This window comes from the organism of the source record quoted next, unplaced genomic scaffold (genome assembly GCF_019419815.1).
Source record: "Pyrus x bretschneideri cultivar Hongxiangsu unplaced genomic scaffold, Pyrus_bretschneideri_v1 Contig20, whole genome shotgun sequence".
Lineage (NCBI taxonomy): Eukaryota > Viridiplantae > Streptophyta > Magnoliopsida > Rosales > Rosaceae > Pyrus > Pyrus x bretschneideri.
In genome coordinates this window covers 3,919,325-3,941,155 of record NW_025999502.1, presented here as the reverse complement: position 1 = coordinate 3,941,155, position 21,831 = coordinate 3,919,325, and the positions used below count along the sequence as shown (strand labels likewise).

At 34.0% G+C, this 21,831-nt stretch overlaps 1 long non-coding RNA gene across 5 annotated transcripts in view; it reads left to right on the top strand.

The window, feature by feature from the left end:
- The window catches only part of LOC103955280, a 39,624-nt gene extending 24,616 nt beyond the window's left edge, over positions 1-15,008 (top strand). For 3 of the 5 annotated variants that reach the window (XR_007258268.1, XR_007258269.1, XR_007258267.1), the window contains exons 2-4: positions 9,189-9,278; positions 9,422-9,466; positions 10,451-11,808. This is a non-coding gene — a long non-coding RNA (uncharacterized LOC103955280). Of the gene's footprint in view, positions 1-9,188; positions 9,279-9,421; positions 9,467-10,450; positions 11,809-14,055 lie in introns of those variants that run through there. The other 2 variants (XR_007258271.1, XR_007258270.1) reach the window with 2 other exon arrangements.
- Positions 15,009-21,831: the final 6,823 nt, after the last annotated feature.

The window sequence follows — 21,831 nt, the reverse complement described above, 5'->3', positions numbered from 1 at the left end:
TAAATCTCCGGAGAAGATGACGAAGTTTTTTGATCTAGATGAAAGCTTGCGGAGTTTCTCGATTTTCTTAAATTTTCGACCCTTGCAAAAACCCCAATCCCCAAAATCTTTCAATTTTCAAAAAAGTTTCCACAAACCAAACAATCCCAAAACGAAAAGAAAGAAACCCCCAATTCACCTGCAAGAGAAGGTCATCCACCAACGACTCACAACCGGACTCCGTCCCCTAAATATCTAACACCCCAGACCCATCCAACGACATCGTATCCTTCCGTTCTCGCTCTTCCATTCTATGCTGTTGCTCCTCCTCTCGTTCCGCTGAAGCTGCTGCGCCCTCTCCTCCATTACGCGCAACGTGCTCGACAAAAGTTCCCACCGCTCGATATCCACATGGTACTTAGCTCTGAGTTTGAGAACGAACTTCCTCCTTCGCTCTCTCCGGAGTTTTTGGGGATAACAACTAAATCCTATCACAACAGCACCATATCAACCTTCTGGTATTTTTTAATAAAAATTGAAATTTTGAAATAAAATTTGAAAAACTGAAAGAAACGAGAAGATGAAAGAAAAGGGTTGTTTGGCCGTGATTGGGACCCGACCGGCCCACAAATGGTGCAGAAGTAGGTTCAGATCGTGGATCTGAGCTCTTCGGTAGGTGGTAATACCGATGTGTACGCTAAATCGTAGTTCTCGGTGTCGCTGGAGTCGATCTCCCTCTTGTTGTGTCGTTTTAGAGGAAGCAGGTGCAGATGGTACGAGAACAAAAAAAAGAACAGAAAAAAAAAGACGAGGATGAGGAAAGATATCCTCTTATAGATCCGCGGCGGACGAGGACGGTGGAGCCGGGACCAACGAGTTGGCATTTGGGTTGACTCTGAGCCACTTCCTCCGCTTGAAGACAAAGCCGTCGTCGTTGCAAACCTCCCACTCTTGGGCGTCCACCCAAGCTGCTGCAGACTCCATTACCGCATGAAGCTACGAGCGGGAAAAATGAAAATGGATGGTGGCGGATTGAGATTTAACCCAATTTTTTTTTTTCTATTTTTTTAATTTTTTTTTGAATTTTTAATTTCCATGTGGACCCTTGATGACACGTAGTGCCCAGTCATTATCCACATAGGCGCCATGTCATCAGTTAACGGAAGACTTAACAGTCAGATTAAAGAATATATGAGACTGTCCCAAAATTAACACTTTAGATATGACTCTAGGATGAAAAAAACTTCATGTACCAAATATTGAAAACCACAAAACTTGAGACTAGTAAACTGAGATTTACCCTTCTTAAAATTATCAAAAACCCAGAGAATATAAGTTTTTGAGTTTGTGGACATTTATATATGTAGAAATTCGAGGTGGTTGGTTTATTTTATTTTACTTGAATTATTGTTTCTGAAGGGGTAGGAAGAATTGGAGAAAATGATGAGGGAGAAGATCAAGATCAGGATGATCGACTACTTGCCGGCAAGGCAGGTGATCTTCTCAAAATAATGGTATACTTTTCTGTTTGATTTTGTATGAAAATGACTAATGCCAATAATTATTCACATTTAAATGCGTGCATTCCTGGTTTTATTGAATACTTTGTTAATCTTGAGTTGATCAACTTCCTCCCTGTGGCAGCATTAGATTTTCATTGCGTTGATAACAGTGATAACAATTCACATATTGTCAGACCAGAATGTTAATTGACATGCTTTATAGGTTGGTAATGGGCTGGTTAAGGTTCTCAGAAGCTGGAAATGTATTTGATTGCATAAATAGCCCAAACACAATAAGAATGGATCTAATTTGATTTTTTTTAAACGATTTGATGATATCTTCTTCATTGTCACCTTACTGTGTCTAAACTTAAAACTTTGCATCTGGTTCACATACAGGCCTTCCCTGTCCCTATTCATGTTGAAGAGGTCAAAGGTATCCAGATGATTAAGAGAGAATAATTAAATTTCCGTGTTTAGAAACAATGTTATTCAATTTTGATAATGCAAATGTTATAAACGCATTGCTAATCCTTATAGACCAACCCTAAGTGTCCACGTCAGTGTAGCTCGGTACGTACTTCTTGTGGAGAAAGAATCAGGTATACTATTTTTTTTTGTAACTCTGACGCTTTAGCATGATAGAGCTTGATTTTGATGCGTGCTTCTATCAACAAACCATCATTTGTTTATATATTTGGTACAGTTTTTCAACGATTGGCAAATGTCCAGTTTTGCAACAAAAACCATTGCATCGTTACCACTGTAAGCATACACCTTTTGCTTTGTCCATATTAACTCTCTTGGATCTTTGCAACAGCTTTTATTATTTTTATGGGTGTTTTTCTTCACAGGGGCGTGGCTATCCTGATATTCCCACAAGAAGGTAAAGAGTCCCCTTGAAACTTTAATTGGGAGAGATATTTAGAGGGCAGAAAGCATGGTTTCGACTGAGTGGGAGAGATATTTAGAGGTTTTGTCCACTTTTTGAGAGAATGATGGACAAGGAGAGAGAGAGAGGGCAGAAAGGACTTTTTGGAGTTAACGGGTTACCCCACGGTAGGCCTGGCAAACGGGTCATGTCTGTCGTGTTCGTGTCGTTTTCGTGTAACACCTGTTATCTTAACGGATCGTGTTGTGTCATACCCGTTATTTTAACGGGTTCCTAACAGGTCGATTCACTTTACCCAACGGGTAAAGTGACCCAACCCGTTATGACCCGTTATGACCCGTTAAGAAAAAAAAAATTTTCTTAAATTTGCACATACCAAACATTGCCACATAAATATTACTTCAAAACATTAAAACACATTTGTCGTTTAAGTACTACATCTACACTTGAAAATAAGAGCCTAATAAACAAACATCCATACACTACTAATCTATTACAAAATATTAAATGTGCAAGGATATGCAAAATGAAAGAGTTTTTGTTTTCAAGGTTGTGAAGCTTTTTCTCAAAAGTTTAAACTTTGCCAATGGAACTCAAAGCTTGCATGTTATTCATTTTACAAAATCCTCAATTTTCATCGATCATCATGACATAAGATTTTGTGGTATCCACTAGTGTAAATATTTTAAATTGAAGATCGAATTCATCTCTGAATGTTTGTTTTTGCGATTTTTGGCGTATGCGATCTTCAAGCATATACAAACAAGTTTGACGGTTGGATCATTGAAATTATTTTCGTAGAATGCGTATTCCATCAAAACGATAGATTCACTAACACTTGGAGTTTATTTATACTTTCATTAAGTATAACATAAGATTTTGTGGTATCTACTAGGGTAAATATTTTAAATTGAAGATCGAATTCATTCATTGTATTCATATAGGGTCAAGGACTGTAGCTGTAAAAAATCATTAAAATCGGAGTTAAAATAACCGTTAAATCATGATTTTTCGTTGATAATCGTCGAAAAGTTTTGTTCCATTACTTGATCTCTGAATGTTTGTTTTTTGAAATTTTTGGCGTATGCGATCTTGAAGTATATACAAACATGTTTGATGGTTGGATCATTGAAACTAGTTTCATAGAATGCGTATCTCATCAAAACAATAGATTCACTAACACTTAAGAGTTTATTCATACTTTCATTAAGTATAACATAAGATTTTGTGGTATCCACTTGTGTAAATATTTTAAATTGAAGATCGAATTCAGTCATTGTATTCGTATAGGGTCAAGGAGTGTAGCTGTAAAAAAACATCAAAATCGAAGTTAAAATAACTATTAAATCGTGATTTTTCATTGATAACCGTCGAAAAGTTTTGTCCCTTTACTTGATCTCTGAATGTTTATTTTTTGCAATTTTTAGCGTATACGATCTTGAAGTATATACAAACAAGTTTGACGGTTGGATCATTGAAATTAATTTCGTAGAATGCGTATCCCATCAAAATGATAGATTCACTAACACTTAAGAATTTATTCGTACTTTCATTAAGTATAACATAAGATTTTGTAGTATCCACTAGTGTAAATATTTTAAATTCAAGATCGAGTTAATTCATTGTATTCACATAGGGTCAAGGAGTGTGGCTGTAAAAAATCATCAAAATCGGAGTTAAAATAACCGTTAAATCATGATTTTTCAATGATAACCGTCAAAAACTTTTGTCCTGTTACTTGATCTCTGAATGTTTGTTTTTTGCAATTTTTGGTGTATGTGATCTCGAAGTATATACAAACATGTTTGATGGTTGGATCGTTGAAATTAGTTTCATAGAATGCGTATCCCATCAAAATGATAAATTCACTAACACTTAAAAGTTTATTCATACTCTCATTAAGTATAACATAAGATTTTGTGGTATCCATTAGTGTAAATATTTTAAATTGAAGATCGAGTTCATTCATGATATTCATATAGGGTCAAGGAGTGTAGCTGTAAAAATTCATCAAAATCGGAGTTAAAATAACTGTTAAATCGTGATTTTTCGTTGATAACCGTCGAAAATTTTTGTCCCGTTACTTGATCTTTGAATGTTTGTTTTTTTAAATTTTTGGCTTATGCGATCTCAAAGCATATAAAAACATGTTTGACGGTTGGATCGTTGAAACTAGTTTCGTAAAATGCGTATCTTATCAAAACAATTGATTCACTAACACTTGGAGTTTATTTATACTTTCATTAAATATAACATAAGATTTTGTGGTATCCACTTGTGTAAATATTTTAAATTGAAGATCGAATTCATTCATTGTATTCATATAGGGTCAAAGAGTAGTTGTAAAAAATCATCAAAATTAGAGTTAAAATAACCGTTAAATCGTGATTTTTCGTTGATAACCGTAAAAAAGTTTTGTCCCGTTACTTGGCCTCTGAATGTTTGTTTTTTGAACTTATTGACGTATGCGATCTCGAAGCATATACAAACATGTTTGATGGTTGGATCGTTGAAACTAGTTTCATAGAATGCGTATCCTATCAAAACAATAGATTCACTAACACTTAGAGTTTATTTATACTTTCATTAAGTATAATATAAGATTTTGTGGTATCCACTAGTGTAAATATTTTAAATTGAAGATCGATTTCATTCATGATATTCATATAGGGTCAAGGAGTGTAGCTGTAAAAAATCATCAAAATCTGAGTTAAAATAACCGTTAAATCGTGATTTTTCGTTTATAACCGTGGAAAAGTTTTGTCCCATTACTTGATCTCTAAATGTTTGTTTTTTGCGATTTTTTGCTGATGTGATCTCGAAGCATATGCAAACAAGTTTAACGGTTAGGATCATTGAAATTAGTTTCGGAGAATTTGTATCCCATCAAAATGATAGATTAACTAACATTTAGAGTTTATTTATACTTTCATTAAGTATAATATAAGATTTTATGGTATCCACTTGTGTAAATATTTTAAATTGAAGATCAAATTCGTTCATTGTATTGATATAGGATCAAGGAGTGTAGTTGTAAAAAATCATCAAAATCGGAGTTAAAATAATCGTTAAATCGTGATTTTTCGTTTATAACCGTCGAAATGCTTTGTCCTGTTACTTGATCTCTGAATGTTTATTTTTTGTGATTTTTTGTTGATGTGATCTCGAAGCATATACAAACAAGTTTGACGGTTGGGATCGTTGAAATTAGTTTCGGATAATTTGTATCCCATCAAAACAATAGATTGACTAATATTTAGAGTTTATTTATACTTTCATTAAGTATAATATAAGATTTTGTGGTATTCACTTGTGTAAATATTTTAAATTGAAGATCGAATTCGTTCATTGTATTCATATAGGGTCAAGGAGTGTAGCTGTCACATCCCGGCCTGGATGGCACCACTTCCCGGACCCGCTCCACCACTGTAGCATGATATTGTCCGCTTTGGGCCCCGACCATGCCCTCACGGTTTTGTTTCTGGGAACTCACACGAGAACTTCCCGATGGGTCACCCATCCTGGGAATGCTCTCGCGCGCTACTCGCTTAACTTCGGAGTTTCTACGGAATCCGAAGCCAGTGAGCTCCCAAAAGACCTCGTGCTAGGTAGAGATGTGAATATACATTTAAGGATGACTCCCCTGGGCGATGTGGGATGTCACAATCCACCCCCTTAGGGGCCCGACGTCCTCGTCGGCACACACGCGACCAGGGTTAGGCTCTGATGCCAATTGTCACATCTCGGCCCAGGGGGGACCACTTCCCGGGCCCGCTCCACCACCGTAGCACGATATTGTCCGCTTTGGGCCCCGACCACGCCCTCACGGTTTTGTTTCTGGGAACTCACACGAGAACTTCCCGATGGGTCACCCATCCTGGGAATGCTCTTGCGCGCTACTCGCTTAACTTCGGAGTTCCTACGGAACCCGAAGCCAGTGAGCTCCCAAAAGGCCTCGTGCTAGGTAGATATGTGAATATACATTTAAGGATCACTCCCCTGGGCGATGTGGGATGTCACAATCCACCCCCCTTAGGGGCCCGACGTCCTCGTCGGCACACACGCGACCAGGGTTAGGCTCTGATGCCAATTGTCACATCTCGGCCCAGGGGGGACCACTTCCCGGGCCCGCTTCACCACCGTAGCACGATATTGTCCGCTTTGGGCCCCGACCACGCCCTCACGGTTTGGTTTCTGGGAACTCACACGAGAACTTCCCGATGGGTCACCCATCCTGGGAATGCTCTCGCGCGCTACTCGCTTAACTTCGGAGTTCCTACGGAACCCGAAGCCAGTGAGCTCCCAAAATGCCTCGTGCTAGGTAGAGATGTGAATATACATTTAAGGATCACTCCCCTGGGCGATGTGGGATGTCACAGTAGCTGTAAAAAATCATCAAAATCGGAGTTAAAATAACCGTTAAATCGTGATTTTTCATTTATAATCGTCGAAAAGCTTTGTCCCGTTACTTGATCTCTGAATGTTTTTTTTTTTGTGATTTTTTGCTGATGTGATCTCAAAGCATATACAAACAAGTTTGACGGTTGGGATCATTAAAATTAGTTTCGGAGAATTTGTATCCCATAAAAACAATAGATTGACTAACATTTAGAGTTTATTTATGCTCTCATCAAGTATAACATAAGATTTTGTGGTATCTACTTGTGTAAATATTTTAAATTGAGGATCAAATTTCATTGTATTCATATAGGGTCAATGAGTGTAGCTGTAAAAAATCATCAAAATCGAAGTTAAAATAACCGTTAAATCGTGATTTTTCGTTTTATAACCATCGAAAAGCTTTGTCCCGTTACTTGATCTCTGAATGTTTGTTTTTTGCGATTTTTTGCTGATGTGATCTTTAAGCATATACAAACAAGTTTGACGTTGGGATCGTTGAAATTAGTTTCGGAGAATTCGTATCCCATCAAGTTCAATGGTGTGTGTGTGTATATATATATATTTATTAAGTAGATTTAAATCCATTTATTTTGTACGTATAATTGATTGGTACACGGAGTAGTACATCACTTGAGTCATTATAAAAATAGTGAGATATGTCATATGTGTGATAAAAAATTAATAACTTTAAAAAAAAAAATTTTCTCAACACTTCTTTTAATTTTTATTTTTCCCTCTTTTTTTTGTTTCCTTTTCAACTTTTCTTATAATTTTCATTTTTCCCTCCGGCAACCTACGGTGCCTACCCATCTTTCCCTAATTCCCTCTTTTTTTTGTTTCCTTTTCAACTTTTCTTATCATTTTCATTTTCCCTCCCTTTTTTTTTCAAAAAGGGCGGCATTTCAAGGAATGGAATAGAATTATCAATTATGGAATCAAATCAATGGATGCATATTAATTAATAATTATTATATTTTTTTATAAAATTTAATTCAAAATTTAATATATATATAATTATTATAGATAGTTAATATTTTGGGGGTATAATTATTATAGTTAATTTAATATATATATATATATATATTTATTATAGTTTTTAGGGGTATAAAATTGTTAAATTAATATATATATATATAATTATTACAATATTTTTTTAGGGTTATAAAATTATAAAAATAATATTCTGCTTGTCGTGTATCGTATTACCCACGTGTATACCCCAATCAACCCGTTATCTTGACAGGTGTTTATTGGGTTACCCGATAACGACTCGATTCGTTATCGTGTCGACTTGAACACCTATTAATTTCGTGTTGTGTCGTGTCAGGTTGGGTTATCGGGTCGTGTCATGAATTGCCAGGCCCACGAGGTTGGTGAGGAGAGGATGGCTGAGGGAGGTATGGGAGAGAGTGGGTTTTCAGTTTTGATCTCTGATTCAATAGGTAAAACATTGTTTGGAAATCATTATTTATTGTTTGGTTTGTCATTTGCTTTGTTAAAACTGTGATTGATATTTTGTTGTTTCAATAAAATTGTAATGGATGTATAGGCTATTTAGTTGGGTGTTAGGAAGATTAGTCTGTTGAGTGCACTGTTTCGTACACGGTTAGAGTCAGGTTTGTATCTTTATAACTTAGGAGGTTGCACCGTGCTCATTTCTTTCTTCATGCTTTGCTGCTGTTTCCTTCTCAACAAATCAAATTGAGGTTCCTTTTCTGCTTCACATCCTTTGAATATCCCTCTGTTGCTAGATTGTTTCCCCAGACTTTGTTGCTTCTGTATTTGTGTGATAAGGGTGTTAGAAGGCTGTTTTAGTTGTTGTTTTGCTCCTCTGTTGATAGATTATTTTTGCAATTCTTGGTTGCTTATGTATTTCTGTGACAAACTTTTTAATTTTTTTCTTGACATGTATGTAGATCAAACACAAATCTTAACAATTGGTTTTAGGAAGCCCTCTGTGCTCAAGGTTAACAATTTCAACTTTTTACTTGATAACTTCTCTGTTCCTGAGAAAGAGAGAGACACACAGAGATATTCAGTCATTTGGGTCAAAAAGTTATATATTCCCAATTTACCAGAGAGTGCTAACTAGCTAGATAGATAATCTATGCATGTACACAAAGACAAACTAGATAAGGCAGAGAAGAAAGGCTAGAGAATCCAAAACTAGAGAATTCAAAAGCTTAGAGAGAGAGAGAGAGAGAGAGAGTGTGGTGAATGAATTTGATTGGTTTTGTGTGCCTACGCTGTTAAAGAAAAGCCGAAACAAAACGAAACGAAAAAAAAATAAAATTAACAAGAGTGATCGAGCAATAATGAATAACCTTAACAGCGTCAGTGACCCTAAGCAGTGTGAACTCGAATCATAAGTACTGACCTTTCCTTTTTGTGTTGAATTTTTTTTAGTGATTTAGGGTCAGATTTGAATGGGGGAATTGCTGCGGTTATAGCAGAAAATTTGGAGCCGATAAAGGATCACGTTTCTTGATGCCGATTTGGTGTGGGTAATTTTCTACTTTGAATGTTATGTGCTTGGGAGTGTAAATTTGGATTTATAAATGGGTTTTTTGTTTAAATTTTCTGGTTGTGATTTTGGGGATTTTGTTTGTGGGTTCGGATTCAGCTTTAGGAGGTCATGGTTTTTCAGATTTGGGACTTTTCTTTGCATTCTATGAAGCACTCTGTATTTAAGGTGAGCAGTTTCAAAATTCCAGAGTTTTGATATAGAGTTTTGTTTGGTTTTTTTTTATTATATTTGACTTGAATTTGGTTTTTTTGTTGTTTGATTTTATTGAAATCATAGTTTGGGTTTGATTATAATTTTCTGTGCCGATTAAATTTGATAACTCCAAAATTGATTATTGGTTTGAAAGTTCGATTTTTCTGTAAATAGAGTTATTTAATTTGAAATCCCAAATTGAATGAAATGTAATTGGGTGATTAATTTGTTTGTGTTTATGTAGAAATAGAAAATAATTGTTAGATAAGTACTATGTAATTTTTCTTACAAAAAAGTTCTAACAAAATGATAGGAAGAGTAATGCAGTGAGGGTTGGGAATTGTAGTATTGGTTCATTCCTTATCATTAAGCAAGAGATTTTCTTTATTTTTGAATTAGTTTCTGTAATTTTATACTCTAGAGAGTGAGCTATTTTATAATTTTGAGTGAATTGAAGATGCATTTTAATTTAGGAAATCAAGGTCATTATCGTTTTGTAAATTTCATCATAGTAAGCTAAAAGCTTGACGTTGTGGGACGATGGAATGGAATCATGTCGAAATAGTTTTGGTTGATAAGGGTTAAGGCTCTGTGTGGATTAGTAAGATTGTTTAACTTAACCTGAACTTGTTACGGTGATTAGTTAATAAAAATTTGTATGTCAAGCTGAGCTGACTGCCTTTTCCCACTTTTTCAACTTTGAGCAATTGCAGTGTTTTAGCCCTATTTGCTTAAATTTTTGTTTATTTTTAAATGAATTAAGTATGAATTTACTTGGAAATGTTATATGAATTTGGTATAAACTTGAATAGAACTTATATCTGCAGGTTGAATGTGTCCTTTGCCAACTATTTTTTGGTATAAGAAAAGATTACATTATATACACACAATGCAATATGTTACCCATCTTTTTATATACATGTTATATTGATAAATATAATGTTATATGTTGAACAGATACATATAATGTTATATGTTGAACAGAGGCAATAGATGCCAAGCCAAAAGTAAGAATGGGGACGAACACATAATCCATATCACCAAGTGTACTAATTCAAGGTTCATTGTTCTAATTCTTAAATTAAAATTAATTTTGTCTTGACTCCAATTGTTTCATGTCTTTCTTAACTTCCCATACATAGATATTGATAAAGAGCTTCAGGAGGGTCATTACTAAACATCTACAAATTTATCTAATTAGATTGCGTATGCCTTAGATTTTTTATTTAATTGTTCTGTTTGCATTCAGGTGTGATGATCTAAATTTTATAAGAACCCAGTTAGGAAATTTGAGACCTTTAGCTTGGGGAGTTAGTTAAATTTGTTAGATTTTTCATGGATTTTGGGATAATATTCTATTTTTGTTCTAATTGCTGCATGAGCTTTGTAGCAGGGAATTTGGCATGAGCAGGAGTTTAAGGTCGAAGTGGAAGCGATTGGCTGTGTTTGCTATAGGAATTTAGTGAGGTTGTTTGGTTATTGTGAGCTCATAGGTAATTTCTCTTAAGGAGTCATAAAAGTAATTTTGATCTTCATTTGCTATATCGTGTATACTTTCGAGTTTCGGTCTTTTGTTTAATGCATGACCTTCTCTTGATGGCTAATTTGTTAAGAATCTTTGTAATTACTTCTTCTTTTTGGATTAACTATGATATTTATTTGCCTCAAATTATTGCGCTAATGCAGTAGGGCTTTTGTAGGATGCTTGAAGAAGGAATTTCTGTGAAAACATGTACCTTAAAAATTTGTCTACATACTTTGTGTTGACAATAAAAAAAGTACAAAATTGGTGCTCCTTCTTCTGTAGCATGGAATGACTCTCTCATGTTAAACTTCTACTGTGACTTTTATTATTAAATTTTGGTTTAACCATTATTTAGTATAAACCTTATCACAATACAAAATATTAGGAAGAGAGATTAGAAATAAAGAGGTGTTAATTTGATTTTATATTTACTTTGGAGTTTTGGATAATGATCATGAATTTTGGTGATATTGCATCTCTTATTTTTAATAGCACGTTTCTGCTTAGTGTTCATTTCAAGCATGTCAATGTGGTAGCTAAATAATTCAGTTTGTAGAACATGCTAAGAAAAATTCTAGCTTTAACTATTCACTCATCTTTCATCTCTCTCCCTCTCTGTCACTCTTGCAGTAACTCCTGTTGTATTCTGTTTACTTTGCTGTTACCGGTTTATAGGTAAATCTTCATTTTCCATGTAACGTTATATATATAGTTTACATTTTTCTATTCCTCGAGCAATCATTAAACACTACGTTTTCTTTCAAGTTGGTAAGTGAGTGCATTTTCCACTGATCTTTCTGTTGAACTTCCAACTGAGTTCTTATTTTGATCACAATATTTTTTGAATTTTCTCCTCTTACCTATGTCGTTTTCCGCTTATTTCAACTTCTAATTTCTCCACACTAAATGTTCATGGTTTAAAGGAATTGTTCAATATTAAATAATTAATTGTTTGATGTGTTTGATTTATGACAATCTAATTGTTAAGTCATTCTCACTTGAAAGTGAAATACACATTTGCAAAAACATAATATGTGTCTGTACGGTTGGTTGAAAATGAAAATTGCCTGCATTATTTGTTAATTAACCAAACTGTATGCAGGCTTTTAATTATATTGGCCGTCAGAAAGCATCTTACCGTATGTTGAATTTCTTGAACTTCCCTTTATTTGGGTTTCCTCTATCCTTTTTGGGTTTGATCAGGAGTTTATAAATTAGGGTTTTTGGGGATTTTAAGGTTCTCTGACTCCTTTTTTCAGAAATGCTCAAATCAAAACTGACCTTTTTGTTTCCGGTGGCCTCTGCTTGCTTGCTCCCTTTCTCATGAGTTTATAACAAAGGTATATCTTGGTTTGATGCATTTTCATTCTACAAAACATCTAAGATAAAAAAAAAAAAACACAACTAATTGGCATAATTTTTATTTTCGGTTGTCATTTTTATTACCGAGCACCCACTGCAGAGATTATTACTTCCCTCCCCAACTTTTTACTAATCTCCGTCTACTTCGTCTAATTATTTAAATGTCTTAATCTCTTGAATGCTTCTTCTTTGCTTTTTTGCCCTTTTTCCGTTTTTAAGACATTTTGTAATTGTGAAACTTGTATTGGATTGATTTTAGCAAGTGGGATTTTTTGTTAACGTTGATAAGACCTGGACCTTTGTGTCAATCGAAGTCATTGCTGCTGGGTTAGCTGAAGAATGATTGCTAGCTCTCTCTTGGACCTTTAGTTTGCGCTGACCAATCGACCTAATTTCCTTTATTGTTTTTTGTTTTGCTTTTTACCATGTTGAATGCTGGACTTGGGGACTCAAGAAGTGAGAAAGGACAAAAGCCAGTAGCTAGATAAGTGTTCTTTTTATTCCTAGCTATATTTGCTGAGTGGAGGCTTTCTTTTCCTGAGAAAAACCCTGAATGCTTTCTATTTCAAACCCTAAATCCATTCATTGAAATACAAAATATAAGAATTAGTCGTTGAAATTTGTAAAGGGGTTGTGATGGCGGAGAGTAGTAATGGGTGTCGATTTGGTTCAACAAGAAAGAGGTCGATCCCCTCCTCGAAATCCTCCGCAGGCACCCTCTCTCTCTCTCTCTCTCTCTCTCTCTCTAATTTTCTTTTTCTATTTCAGATTCACACATTCTGTTTAATCCAATTAGTTGATAGCTGATAGCTCTAGATGTGTAATTACATAATAATTAGCTCCGCTGGTTAATCCAATTAGTTGAGGTAAGGAATATATTTTGACTGATACAACTGCATGCTCTCATGGATTTCTCCCAAAGATTGGATTTTCAATTTTTGGGAATGTTAAAAATTTAGTTTTTGAAAGGATATGAAATTGGAAATCCAAAATATCAAACTTTTGTTGAATTTATTTGACTTTTGGGTTCAAAAATTTGAATGCAAGAGGTCCTGTTGGTCCATTTTTGACCTTATTTTGTTGTTAGCAATGAATCTATGAATGTATGAAAACAGTGGATGCTAAATTTAGGGGTATATTGCTTAAATGAAGATATTTTTGTATGGATATTTAGTATTAGTGCGATTTCTGCTTCTTGAATTGGGGCAAATAGCACTTTGATATTGCTCTTGGACTTCAGAAAAAGTTTTCCCTTTTATGAACACGTAGCTGGGTAATTTTAGGAAACATGTGAAATTATAGAAGTTTCTATGTTGAATTCACTTTAGTGCACCATTAGTTGTGCAAATGTTTGAGGATCTCAGACCCAAGGTAAAAGGTTAAAATCTTTGGCTTCCTTTACTGATGTAAGCTTGCATGAAAGAGAGAAACAATAACCAAAAATTTATCTGAACCCCCATTTGGTTCTGTTTGATTGATTGTCTATTTAACGTGTTTTTAAGTTGTGCTTGGTGGGTTCAGATTCATTTGGGTTTATATGTGATTTCCAATCGATTACTTCTTTATTTTGCTGATCGTATTTACTATGGAAGTTTGAATCTTTGTGGTTGTTTCAGTGTAGTTCTTGGGTACACACACATTTATCCTATAAATAAGTTTGTGACATTGTTTTCAGGGGATGGACAGAATACCCAGGCAACAATCTCTCTGTGATCATTGCTGGGAAAATATTGTGGTCATTTTGAGTTCGGATTCAGTCAACATGTGGGAAGCGTTTCTTCCGATTACTTTCATTTGTTTATTTGTGAATCAATAACTTTTTTAGGAATAATGAATGTCACAATTGCTGATAAATTGATACTTTGTTGGGAGCTTGAATTGTAGATCTATGCAAGATATCCATAAATTGATCAATGCTATGGACTCTTCTCAACATATGGACCTCAAATTTCAGTGCGTCTTCCATCATTTATCCTACCTAACTATGTATGGAGCTATTACATTTGCAATCATATTAATTCCTTGAAAACAATATTTATATTTCTTTATAAACTGCTAATTTTGGAATATACTATCGTTTCCTTGCTAGTACATTAAAATGAAAATATGAAAAGTAGTCTCAATCTCGCCTGGGGGTGTTGCAAGCCGATTCAATGCTACGAGGCACTTCATTTAGGGCTATCTGAGGGAGAGAGTTGTTGGGTGTCTGAGACAAGGGGTTTTAGGGATTAGGTTTGGGTGGGATTTCAAGGATTAGGTTTTGGTGGGATTTGAATGATTATGTTTGGGTTTTTGTTTGTGCGATTGGCATAGAGATGAGGAGGGTCCAAGATAGGATTTGGAGATTTGGTTTAGGGTTTGCAGAGTCAGAGATAAGGGTGTCCAAGAGAGATGTGGGAGGATTTAAGCGAGGGATTTCAGGGATTTGGTTTAGGGTTTGTTTTCTGTGATTTGAACAGACAGAGAGATGGGAGGATTTTCTGCAAGGCTTGAAGGGAACGGATAAGGGAGGTATGGGTATGGGTTTGTTGTGATGGGGTTTAGTAATTTTCAATATTCTTAGACTCTTTTTAATCTGCAAAATCAAATTACCTATGGAATTTATAACATGCAATTAGTTTCTTTTTAGTTGAGTTCAAATAATGTTGATTGCGCTGTTATAAAGCTATTTTTTATGGTTAGGTTGAAAATTATATTGATAGATTCTTTATTTAGTTGGTCCAATCTGTAACGGATGAGATTGTTTTCTTTGATGTTTCAATCAAAATTTGATCTTTTTTGTGTGTGAAATTATAATGGAATTGCAAATCAAGTATAACTTAGATTCTTGGTTGCATACTCACCTTCCCACAACTATTCTGTTGTCTCTTGACTGGATGAATTTTTATAATTTCCTAGATCTATCCTTTTTGTTCGTTCATGATTATGTTAAATGTTTTTCAGGTTAAATATGTCTTATTCATGTAGTTAAGGCTGGTGCATTCAAATCCCGCAATATCGTGCAAACATATTACTAGTCTATTACTATGACTGAACCTCAAATAATTGAAAAGAAATAATTAGCATTGTGTTTAGATGAAAGAACTGCTAATTAATAGAAATTCAACACTAATTCTCTTGTACTTCCGTTCCCAAACCGAGGTAACGAAGGTACTGATAGCATTTAAAAAATGATAGCCTAGTAAATAAAATACATGTAACAATAGAATGCATATAACCAAGCTTTTCTCTGTTGTTTTATTAAAATGTGATTTGGTTAGATTGGTGTTAACCTAGTAAATAAAATAAAATAAAATAGAGGGCGAAAAAACAAATATGTTATAAAAAAAAAAAAGAGGTATTTTGAAATACCTCAGGCTGTTGATATATATACTCTTGACTGGATGAATTTTTATAATTTCCTAGATCTATCCTTTTTGTTCGTTCATGATTATGTTAAATGTTTTTCAGGTTAAATATGTCTTATTCATGTAGTTAAGGCTGGTGCATTCAAATCCCGCAATATCGTGCAAACATATTACTAGTCTATTACTATGACTGAACCTCAAATAATTGAAAAGAAATAATTAGCATTGTGTTTAGATGAAAGAACTGCTAATTAATAGAAATTCAACACTAATTCTCTTGTACTTCCGTTCCCAAACCGAGGTAACGAAGGTACTGATAGCATTTAAAAAATGATAGCCTAGTAAATAAAATACATGTAACAATAGAATGCATATAACCAAGCTTTTCTCTGTTGTTTTATTAAAATGTGATTTGGTTAGATTGGTGTTAACCTAGTAAATAAAATAAAATAAAATAGAGGGCGAAAAAACAAATATGTTATAAAAAAAAAAAAGAGGTATTTTGAAATACCTCAGGCTGTTGAAATATATACATATATATACGTACGCACGCACATACGTACATACACACATGCAATCATGATTCATCAAAGTTGCCATCTCAACGGATACCAGACTTCGAACGTGGAACGTAAAGGAATAATGCTTCCACCAACACAATTTTCCACCAGGCAAGGAAGAAGGCCGGTACAAATGCCCGCAAACTAAATTCAAATAACTGCAACCATTTGGATTTGGGTCAATGGTATGAAAAATATTGAACTAGGGTTTTTATAGGTCGTGTTTAAAGATTAATTTGCATTGAACCAAGTACCTTGGTTGTTGATGTTGGTGCATTTAACCACGAGGCTAGGAATAAGTTTGCTCGAGTTTGAACTCTCACAAATATAGTTTTAGAGCCACTGACTTTGTTTGGTATATTGTTGACCCAAAGGTAAAAAAAACGTTGTTGTCTCATAGTGTACCGAGGCTGCATGAAGATGAGGATTAATATGTGATCAATGTGTAGTGAGATAACTCCTATGTTAATAGAACTTATAAGCTTTTGGTTTGTGTATTAACTTACATGGAGTGAGATACGTTTTTGTAATTATATTTTTAAACACTCATATTGTGCGCTTGTTAAAACAAACATGGGAAACTTGTGAAATATAAAAATGAATTTATATACACACCTACTGATCATGAGGAATGATTAACATAATAAAGTTAGCTAAATTTACGACCAAAAAGTAAAAGTGAATAATCTTCACCAATGATTCAACAATCTTCGGTTTGGTTGAAAACGTAACAATGGATTTAGTGTCCTACTAATATTGGCTTTTATCATATTTTATCCATAAATTGACTAAGTTCATAAAAAAAAAGATAAAGAAGACAAAATACAAACGTTTTCTTTTTCATTTCATTTACATCATTAGTTCAATATGTCAAATGAGGCATAAATCCTTCGAATATAGGCTCCAAATAAGAATATATGCACAAATAGATAGAGGAATTAACTTAAGCAACGATTGTACTAATATGAAGGATGAATGAGACTAGAGCCCATGGATTGATGGAAAGAGAAATTTGGTCTTTTCCATCACTAGGAAATTTGTGAAATGAATTCCAGGCATGCAACAAATTGAGGTATTCTTTTTTGGACAAACTAAGTTACTTTTTCATTAAACAAAAAGACTAATACAAGAAAAAGAGAGCCCAAAAGGTATCCCACAACCTAAATACAAGCTCATCAAGAAATAGTAAATACAACTCAAGGCCCAAAAGGCATAACTGAAAAACAACAAAAATCCTAAAATTAAAGAGGAAACTAGCAGCCACCACCAAATCTGACGCGCCTCCATTGAAAGGCCACCATCACCAAAAAACGAACCAAACAGAGCAACAAGATCAACGGAAAATGGGGGTGAGCGAGCCACCAGCGCAGTGAGCGCTCCCATAATCCTACCAAATAGTGTAAAAAGCACTTTAACAGCCAACCAAAACCCAAGCGCGTCACTGAGAATAAGCACCTGGGGCCGAGTAGCAGTGGTTGGTAGTTGTGGACGCTCGACGGAAGGAAGCATTAGAGCAAGAGAGGTGTCTAAAGGTTCCGATTTAAGACAAGCTCAGGGAATTGAGACAAAGCTCAGAGATAGCCAAAAGGAAAACCGAAATAAAACACCGCATGAGAAAAACAGAGGAGGGAAAGGAAGGGGGAGGACTTGAGGGTGTGGGTAATGGGTTGGGTTGCGGCAAGAGGAGGCGGAAGGGGAATGAGGAGGACTTGAGGGTGTGGGTAACGGGCTAGAGAGTAGAAAGAAAAAGGGTAGCAGCAAGAGAAAGTCGGCCGACTCCAACCAGAGGAGACCTAAGAGATTCATTACCCTCACGTGTGTTCCTTGGGAAAAATTTTCTTTTGCTTACAATTTCTCTTAATTGCCTCATATTGTGAAAAGGAAAAGTAGTAGGATATAATCATCCCTGGAGTTTGACCGCTGCTACAATAAAAGGGTATTTTTGTAATTTAAATTCTAGAGAAAAAAACTAATGATGTCATCTTTTATATGTTTTAAGTTTTGTACTTCCTTGAAATGTTCAAAAAATGTTGTCTTAATATAAAATGAAATATTAAAAGTATATTTTATGTGTAATTTTTCTTATATTTGACGTATTGTAAGAAATTTTTTAAAGTTTATTAAAAAATAAATATTAAAATTTAAAAAATTTAAAATTTTATGGTATTATTTTAGCAAAATTGCCGAATAACACACACACATTTTTATGTGCTATACTTAGTTGATAGCATGTTAACAAAATCTTAAATTGAACTACATTTTGACCAAATAAATTATACAATTGCATAAGAAATAAAGTATAGAATGCAAAATAGTATAATTGGTGTTAACCTAATAAATGGAACGAAATAAAATAAAACAGAGGGGAGAAAACTATATAAAAAATGAGTAATGCTAGATAGATTAAATTTCTAAACTAAATGATGTGTTAGCAATAAGAAATAAGCACGTTAATCAACATTTGAGTAACAATTCAATCATCAACTTTTATGTCATTTAATTTACAAAATTTTATCTATAAGTTTAATTTCTGTAATATGTAATCTAATACAATCTATCGTTTGAGGAAAAAAAAAATATCTCACTAACATTACTTTAAAAAAACAGAGGTATTTTGAAATACCTCATCTTGTTTTTATGTATAGATATATTTGGGAAATGGGAAAAGGATCTGAATCCCTTGAAATTTGATCCAACGACTTTATGCCACAACACACATACATATACATATACACATGCTTGTTTGACCATCATCAAACTCGCCATCTCAACTGATACCAGCCTTCGAACCTGAGACCTAATGGAAGCAAGCTTCAGCACTTGTACACCAGGCCAGGAAGAAGACCAGTGCAAAATTCATGCAAAAATCGTATTTAAACGTTGTATTTGAGCAAAACCAGTTACTTATTTTTTAATCAAAATTTATTTTTTTAATTTGACCATTTGTAACATGGCATATATTTATTTCTACTTATGCGTTATGTATTCGAAACTTCCTCTCCTTTTAATAATATCAAATTTAAAAAATAAAAATAAAAAAGAAGAGAGATATGGGATACTATTTTCATATCATTTTCCATGTGGAAAATATAGAAAAACAAAGGTATTTTAGAATACCTCATTTGGTTAGTCTATTCATTGTACATCGTACGGTTAGAAATTATCATTTAGTTAGTTTATTCATCGTACATCGTACGGTCAAAAATTATTTTAAATTATCAGCCTCTCATCCATTCATCGATTCATCATCATCACCATCACAAATACCAGCCTTCGAACCACTAGGCTAAGAAGAAGGCCGGTGCAAACATATGCCCAAAAATGAAGTTAGTCCTCACAAGTTGAGTTTGTGCCCAGCCAATTTTTGCTCTATTTGTATATCATTTTTAATTTGACATTTGTAGCTACATTTATGCATATCTATATGTGATTAAAAAAAAAAAAAAGAAAAAAAAAACACTCATACGCATTTGTTCTGCTTTTTAAATTATTTGAAATGAGATCATGTGTTTTGTACTCAATATTTTTCACTCCAATTTTATATCTCAATAAAACATACATGGGTCCTTGGATCTATCTATCGATTCGTGAAGAAGGGTGAACCAAGAATGGTGAGGGGAAGGAAGGGAGAATATATGAAACAAAGAGTTGAAAGTGAAAACAATTTAGAATTGTTTCCAGACTTTGGTTTGCAATTTTTAATTTGTATATAATTCCATTAAATTTCCTCAACATCCCTCCAAGCTTCCTTCTTCTACCATGTATATATCTTTGTCTTCAATATATCTTCTCTATCTCTAGTAGTAATAGAAGTACAATAATAAGTTATATCATTGTAAAAAAATATAAGTATAAAATGGTTTAATAAGATTATCTCCACTCTTTGGGTTAACCTATAAAATTTAGGTTTTAACTCAGAAAATAATTTTTCTTCACCAATGGTCCTGTCCTGGGTTAAAATTCTGGGTAAGTGAAAAACATTAGGCTAAATATATTTTTTTAGCCTAATAATAATGAACAAATACATAAACATTTATAGAGTTAATTAAATACATAGAGGGAGAGAAAATAGTAGGTACATAAAAAAACAGAGGTATTTTGCAATACCTCATATTGCTGATATAATATGTTTCTTCTGAGGGTTCATGAAGAACATCAAATTCGCAGGATACCTGCCGTCGAACCCAGACCGTACAGGGATCATGCTTGTGCACTTTCCATAAGGTTGGGAGTAAGGCCGGTGGTTAATTTACAAAAACATTTTCTGTGAATGGCTTTCGACTATTTGGATTTGGGCCCTAACAATGTTCTCTCTTAAAGATATTGTCGAGCCTTTAACGGGTTTATTGCCATATCGCGTTTTTTGTCCAATAATGCATTGTTTTGTACAAATTTTTCTCAACATGATAATGTACAAATTTTTCGACTATTTGGATTTGGGCCAATGCTATTTCTTGTCGTGTAATATTTAAGTGAGGGTTTTTTAGGTCGTGTTTAAAGGTTAGTTTTGCATTATTAGTCTAATTCGTCAAATAAAAAGATGAGTACAAAACTAGATAGAAAAATTTGACTTACTTGATTAATTGAAATAATATGAATACATTGATTGAAACAAAAATACAAATATGCAAGAAAAGACTCGAGAAACAAGAATGAAAATGTAATTATTGGGAGACCTATTGGGTCATTGAATTTGGGGGTACATTAAATTGAGAGTATAGGAAATACAAAAACATTCACCAGTTTTATTTACCAAAGTATTCTTCACTTATTTTCAAGTATTTTCTTAAGTGAATTTCAATTACAACTTGAAATAATTTTGCTCACCATCACTCTTAAAAGGTGTTGATACTTACTACCTCATTGATTGTGAGTTTAAACTAACATCATCATCGTCGTTCGTCATCTTCAATACCAGCTTCGAACCCAGCACCATGGTTGTTAATGCTGGTGCAATTAACCACGAGGCTAGGAATAAGTTTGCCCGAGTTGAACTTCCACATCATTGTCAAATGAGAGTACTGGATTTAAAAAACATCCAAAAGTTTAGAAGCAAGGAAATGAGAAAAACATATACCAACAACCAAACCAACCAGAATAAGTACTCATTTGCCTCCTATGTACTTTGTTTTATATATTATTCAAAGGCAAACAAATATGGAGAAAAGTTTGCATATACCTATAAAAATTTTACTTTTCCTCTTTTCTTTTTCATCAATTTTTCTTGTAAAAATAATAATAGTTCGAAGTTCTCTTATCCGTACATTATCACACACAATATAAATAATACGGTTAGTAGTTCGATTGTGATATACCTCCGATTACTTTAGTCAATATTATCTGATGACAAATTATCCTATTAGAAATAATCAATATAATCCTAGTTGCTAAACGAGGCCCAAACGAATAACTTTATAAAACATTCTAATCCCAACTTGGGATCAATTATGTATAGGAATAAACTCCGCATTGTACTAAGCTATCATTTTTCTTGGTTCCATATTAAGAAAACAGACCTTCACATAGTAATAATTGTTAATGACT